This window comes from Eulemur rufifrons, chromosome 2, assembly GCF_041146395.1.
Source record: "Eulemur rufifrons isolate Redbay chromosome 2, OSU_ERuf_1, whole genome shotgun sequence".
In the NCBI taxonomy this organism is placed as follows: Eukaryota; Metazoa; Chordata; class Mammalia; order Primates; family Lemuridae; genus Eulemur; species Eulemur rufifrons.
The window spans coordinates 30456798-30464220 of NC_090984.1; the positions used below are offsets into that span (position 1 = coordinate 30456798).

General features: G+C 40.3%; 1 pseudogene; it reads right to left on the minus strand.

Moving 5' to 3' along the window:
- Positions 1 to 5291: 5291 nt before the first annotated feature.
- On the minus strand, positions 5292 to 5392 carry LOC138380955 (U2 spliceosomal RNA; annotated as a pseudogene).
- Between the last annotated feature and the right edge of the window lie 2031 nt (positions 5393 to 7423).

Consider the following 7423-nt stretch of genomic DNA (forward strand, 5'->3'; position numbering starts at 1 on the left):
TTTGGTTGGTTTTTATTTTGTAAGCTTTTCCTGGTTTATTGCCTGTGTGTAGTGGTAGTGGCACCAGCCACTGGTTCTTTACAGGTTTAGAGAGACTCAATAGTGCCTTTAATGAATTGAACTTTCAAGAATATGAGCAATATCATCATAATCTTACCCCATAGTCTTTTTTTTTTTAAACTTACTGTGGAAAATTTCAAATACATTCAAACATAAAGAGAATAATATTTTTTTCCATATACCCATCATGCAGCTTCAAATCATTGTCAACTCATGGCCAATCTTGTTTCATCTGTACATCCGCCACTCACCCTGGATTATTTTGAAGCAAATCCCAGACATCAAATTACTTCATAAATATTTCAGTATGTAGCTTTAAATGGGTTTTAAAAAGTTTAACCACAGGACCGTTATCACATTTAAAGAAATGAGTAACTCCTTAACATCACAAATACCCAGTCATTGTTCAAATTTCCCTATCTCATAAATGTTTTACATTTTGTTCAAGTCAGAATCTAAATACAGTCAATATGTTGTTGGTTGGTGTGTGTTAAATTTCTGATAATCTCCAGGTCTCCTTCCTGCTCCCTCTTATGTACTTTTATACTCTGTCACTTTTTCTTTTTCCCTTGCAATTTATTTCTTGACAAAATAGTTTTTCTAAAGAGTTCCCACGGTTTTGGTCTTGCCAATTGCTTCCTTGTGATACCATATCCGTCCATGTATATCCTATAAGTTAGTGTTTAAACCAATATGGTAGCCACACACAGCTGTTGAGCACTTGAAATGTAACTAGTTTGGGATGTGCCATTACATAGATGGCTCACATTATGTTTCTATGGGATAACACTGATCTAGAAACTTGATCACATTTAGATTGGAATTTTCCAGCAAGAATATTTCATAGATGTGATGTGCGCTTCCATTCAGGAGGCACTAATGTCTGGTTGTCTCTTTTTGTGATGTTAGCAGCCACTGATAAGACCTAGATTCATGAATTCATTGGGGCATTGAAAAATAGAGTTTAATTGTCATTCTTCAGTTATTAGCTGGAATACTTCTAAAAAGAGAAACTTCCCCTCATCAACTATGTGATCCTGGAGTACAATTTATATAGAAAAAGCAAGAGATAAATACTTGGTTCTCTTTATTTATTAGTTTTCAAAATAATGACCTGGTTCCCCACCATCCTCTAACGGTAGCCAGTGAGTTTTGTTTGTAAGTATAATTATGAGTTTGGATCTTATATTTTTTTGGTTCATTGTTATCTTTATTATCTAATCTTTGGCCAATGGGAGCCTCTTCAGCTAAGCTCCTGAGTTCCCACACAATCCCAGTATTCTGTCCCAAGCTTCTCACATACATTTCCTCCCCCAGACCTGGGATCTATCATTTCTCCAACAAGCCCTGGTTACTCTTCAGTGGAGAAGGTATTTACAAGACTACAGCCGGCATGATAGGAGTGCTTGTTATTGTTGGTCGATTCTTGTTCCTTTCAGTTAACAGAACCAGGAACTCCAATTGTGTTGGGCCTTCAGCCCTTTTCTAAATCATGTCTTTTTTATACATTTACTTAAATTCTTCATATATAGAACATGAATGAATGGAAATAGAGAAATAAAATCATTCATAGACTAACCAGAAAGTTAACCAATTATATGTTGATTCATCATATCCTATATGCAAGACTATTCTTTAATTTCCTAGGAGGAGAGACCCTGGCCTTGTGAAAAACTCTAACAAAAGCATATATTTTTAATAAATTAGGTAAATACAGGAGAGATTAGAAGGCTATGAGAGAAATAGATTAGTTATATGTTAAATACTAAGGGTACTAAACCCAAGTAGCTGAGTTTATGATGTCAAAGAATTTGCTGCCACAAGCTGAACAAATTAATCACTCTAAAACCATTCATGTTCCTATGTCCACGTGACGTTTGTAACAAGAAGCTTAGCGAGGATTATACCATCTGTTGTAGCAATTCACTTCTACCGTGCTTTGAACACAGGGAAGTTCTGGCAATTATAAGGTAAGTACAAAGTATATCTTGTTCCATTTAAATAAGTATAATATGCTATATATAAACAGAATGTGAATGCTATGAAGTATTAGTAGTGATTTGGAGAATAGTGATTAAATGGGACATTTCCAACGAAAAATGTTTTTAATGCTTAGAACCAATAAACTATTCTCATATAATGAGCTACTTACCTTTGTGTGAATCCACACAGTAGTTCCTGACTTGCCACATCTGGCCACCCGTGAAGAATTTGTTTCCAGTGGAGATTCCATTTGCCTTTTGAAATAAACTTGGTTTCTGATAGTCCCTGAAACAAACTTGAGGTCTTTGAGGCAAGTGGTGGTAGAGGGCATGACCATGCAGAACAATAGACGCTTTGCTCAGCTTTATTCATCCATGCCTGTCAGAATCTGGGTACCAGGATTTGAACTGTTCTTTGGGAAATGGTCTTTAATTTGCCATTTTCCAGGTACTGCAGTTAGATGCTAGAGACATAAACAGGAAAAAACAGGATTCCTGCCCTCCTGGAGTTTGAGTCTAGAGTGGAGAAGCTTAATGATTGATTATACAGATAGTCATTAGTTATAGTTGTGGTAAGTGCCACAAGGAAAAGTACTTCCTAACCAGTTTACATTTTTCATTGTCCAAATATTGAAGTTCCTATTGAGGCTAAGCAAAATACCAAATACTCCCTAACCTCATAGAAAATACAGGTTATGAGGAAGACAAATATTAATCCAGCAATCATTAAAAGTATGCTGAATGCTTTGAAGGAAAGGCATAGTTCTATGAAATGATGAATTAGGATTTTTTTTCCAAACAGAGTTCTGTAATACATTTAGGTGAAATAATAGAAAATATCTATGTAACATATAGTAATGGTAAGAGTCATCATTATTCATTTTGCATATGTATATGCTAGGTCACCAAGTGTACTATGGGTCACAGTAAAAAAAAGAAAATTCTAGAGTGCTGGCATGTATCTGTAGTCCCATAAATAAAAAATATTCCTGAAATCCACCATGCTAGGTAAACCTAACCAAGTTTGGGGGTCAGGGAAAGCTTTTTTGAGGAAGTGATGTTTCAGCTGAGCTCTGAAAAATGAACAGCTCTTAATATAGTTGGGAAGAGACAGGGAAGAACACAGCGAGTATCTGAAACAGCATATGCAAAGGCTCTAGTGGGCCAAGGGACCACAGCAGTTGAAGCTAGCACGGCTGGAGTAAGATGGGCGGCGAGGAATCCGGGACCAGACATTGCAGAGCTTCAGAAGGAGTTTAATTTTTATTCTGAAAGCAGCCAGGAGCCATTGAAGGGTTTTAAGCAAGGAAGTGGCTTTAGTTCTGTGTTTTGAAATGATCTCTCTTGCCTTGGCATGTGGAACAGAATTGTAATAATAGAGCATGTGAAGATACATGCAGGCCAGTTGTCCAAGTGAGAGATACTCTAACAGGGGCTTGGATTCCCATGGTAACAATGGAGACAGCATGACGTGTCTGGAGTCAAGAGGTTTGAGAGATAAAACTCGGCATCGGTTTTGAGATGGGTGATGGCAAAGGAGAAAAAAGTGTCAGGGGTGACACTGGTGTACCTGGCTCAATGTCACCATTCCTTGAGACAAGAAACCGTCTGGTGGGGAGAAGCAGTTTGGGAGAGAGAAAAATCAATTCACTTTTCATATGATGAGTTTGAGACAGCTTGGGAGAGATGCCTTGTAGGCAGTTGTGTTTATGAGTTTGCTCTCAGAAAAGAACTAGAGAATTTGTGTGAATCATTGGTAGGTAATTGAAGCTGTGGGCAAGGATGAAGTCATTTAGAGAGTATTAATGCCATTGCCTGGGCTCCACCTAGACCAATTACCACAACTTCCACCCACCCCACTCCCAACCCCTATGCTCAGATGCAGCCAAATGGGCACAGACCCATGCACTGGTGTTTGAGAAGTCCTGAGTTACAGTCTGATGAAGCATGCACAGCCTTGCTTTGCTAAAGTTCCCACCCCACCCTACACCCTCAGGCCTATTGCAAGCTTTCTCTACCACCTACTGAATAGTCAGCACTCTTCCTAAAGCTCAAAATCCTCCCCCACTGTACTCAGGCGCACCGCCCGCCCCTTTCAATCTTGCCTCCCACTGCTTCCCAGCACAGATCGCTCACTCGCTTGAGTCAGCAGCTGCTCATCCCCTCACTCTGCAGCTTCCTGCCTCTGCTGCCTTGCTCAAGCTCTCCCTTCCCTGGAGTCTTGCTGTCCATCTGACCCTTTCCCTGCTCACAGACTGCTCCAGGGTCCAAGTCAAGTCCCATCTGTTTCCTGAAGCTTCTCCAATTCCCATAAGGATTAGAACACTCCTTTCCTCTGGAGAATGTTATCACTTAATGCTCTGTACCTCTCAGTTCGTACTTAGCACTCGTTGAGAATATGTTCTAATTAGATCATACCTTTCACTGTAGCCCTTGCCGTTCTTAAGAGATATGTTGCCAGAATCCTCAACCTCTTAAATTATTCCCAAAGCAAGTATAGGGCTAAGTGAAGAATGCCTACTAGGATGCAGATGCTGGGTGGAAGATGGAGGAGACGGGTGCCCTATACCTGCTAAGTAGATAGGCAATTCACACCTGGTCTCAGTAGAACTATGGCCCTTCCCCATAGCTCAGAATTCAAATGATAGCTGAAAATGTGAATAAATAGATCTGAGAATGCCAAAACTTGCTGAACTTTCCTGTGTCTCCTATAACACCCTCTACGTTCCCTTATAAAAGAACTGGCTGACGAGGGAGATAATTTATTGGTTACACTGGGACCTGCCTGATCCTGTACCATGAAGGCAGCATGAAGAGCTGCTTCCTGACATGCAGTGAGACTGGCTCCAGGCGCGGGGTGGAGAAGCCTGCTGAGTCTTAGGTACAGTAAGACACTGACAAGAACAGGCAGCTGGGGGAGGAGAGGAGGGAATTAAAGGATTTGCCCCCTGCCTTCATTTGACCTGTCTGCACTCAGATTACCCACCCTGCCTCTCCACATGGTGCTCTCATGTGGGGAAAAGGATGACCGCTGTGACCTCAGGAGCAGGGCTTTGCGTCATCCTGGCAGGGGTGACAGATTGTGTTGAGCCAGATGCGCTCCCTGGTAAGCCTGATTGTTTGCAGAATGCCGGACTGCAGCCAGGAGTCTAGATTTAATTATATATTCTAGGCAGTCAAGAGCTTAAATTCTATGTGAATGAGTTTTTTCCTTTTTTTTTTTTTCCAATGCAACAGGCTTAATATTTAATGTGGTTTAAAGTACATTAAAAATCAAATTCCTGGCTGTTGTATGACTAAACTAAGAACAGATACTATACTTGATCTTAGCCAAAAGGCCAAGAAGTGATATGTGAATGAGTTTTTAATTCTTGGATTTTAGCTTTAGTAGATACTGTTGACTAACACTAATTGACTTTCTTACCAATAGTGTATGAGAGTTACAGATGTTCCACATCCTCATCTTTTTCTTTCTTTCTTTCTTTTTTTTTTTTTTTTTTGAGACAGAGTCATGCTCTGTTGCCCAGGCTAGAGTGCCATGGCATCAGCCTAGCTCACAGCAACCTCAAACTCCTGGGCTCAAGTGATTCTTCTGCCTCAGCCTCCCGAGTGGCTTGGACTACGGGCATGTGCCATCATGCCTGGCTAATTTTTTCTATATATATTTTTAGTTGTCCAGATAATTTCTTTCTATTTTTAGTAGAGACGGGGTTTCGCTCTTGCTCAGGCTGGTCTCGAACTCCTGAGCTCCAACGATCCGCCCGCCTCAGCCTCTCAGAGTGCTAGGATTACAGGTGTGAGCCACCGCACCCGGCCTCCACATCCTCATCACACCATTTTAACCATTCATGGTTGTATGTGTGTATAGTGGTGTCTCATTGTTTTATTTTGCATTTCCCTGATGACTAAAGAAGATATACAACTTCTATGTTTATTGGCTATTTGGATATTCTCTTTTGTAAAGTGCTTATTAAAATCTCTTACCTATTTTTTTTTTTTTTTTGTTTTTTTTGAGTCAGAGTCTCACTCTGTCACCCCGGCTAGAGTGCAGTAGCATCATCATAGCTCACAGCAACCTCAAACTCCTGAGCTCAAGTGACCCTCCTGCCTCAGCCTCCCAAGTAGCTGGGACTACAGGCGTGTGCCACTATGCCTAGCTAATCTGTCCATTTTTTGTGGACAGGGGTTGTCTCTCTTGCTCAGGCTAGTCTGGAGCTCCTGGCCTCAAGCAATCCTCCCACCTCAGCCTCCAAAATGCTAGGATTATAGGCGTGAGGCACCACACACAGCCTATTTCTTATTGTTTGTAGAAGTTCTTTGTATATATTGGATATAAATCCTTTTTCAGATAGATGTGTTGCAAATATATTCTCCCACTCTGTGATTTGTTGTTTTGTTCTGTTGTGCTCTTAATGGTGTGTTCTGAAGAATGGAAGTTCTCAACTTTAATATAATATTATACAATTTATCAGTATTTTCCTTCATGGTTAGTCCCTTTTGCAACTTAAGAAATGTTTGCCTATTCCAAGGCCATGAATATAGACTCTCATTTTGTCTTCAAGTTTTATTATTTAACCTTTCTCATTTAGATTTATAGTCTGCCTGGGATTGATTTTTGTGTATGATGTGAGGTAGAGGTTAAGATATTTTTTCCCCCAGGTAGATATCCAATTGATTCAGAACCATTTATCAAAAATATCTTCCCTTTCCTACTGCTCTGCAGGGCCAATTTTGTCATAAATCAAGGATCCCAATATGTGTGGATCTGTTTCTGGACTTAAGTCTTCCACTATGTTGCTTCTTCAAGAGTGTCTTGGCTTTCCTTGGCCCTTTACATTTCATTTAATTTTAGAACTAGCTTGCCAATTATACCCCCAAAATGTGATGGAATTTTAATACATGGGATCTATAAATCAATTTGGGGAGAATTGATATCTTTAAAATATGGAATTTTACAGCCCTTCAATATGGTGTGTTCCTCCATTTAATCTAACATTTTATAGTTTTCTGTGTAGAGGTCTTGTGTTAGATTTAGTCCTAGGTAGTTGATGCTAATATAAATGGTATCTTTTTTTTTTTTTTTTTGAGACAGAGTCTCGCTTTGTTGCCCGGGCTAGAGTGAGTGCCGTGGCATCAGCCTAGCTCACAGCAAGCTCAAACTCCTGGGCTTAAGTGATTCTACTGCCTCAACCTCCCAGGTAGCTGGGACTACAGGCATGCGCCACCATGCCCGGCTAATTTTTTCTATATATATTTTAGTTGGCCAGATAATTTCTTTCTATTTATAGTAGAGACGGGGGTCTCGCTCTTGCTCAGGCTGGTCTCGAACTCCTGACCTTGAGCGATCCACCCGCCTCGGCCTCCCAGAGTGCTAGGATTAC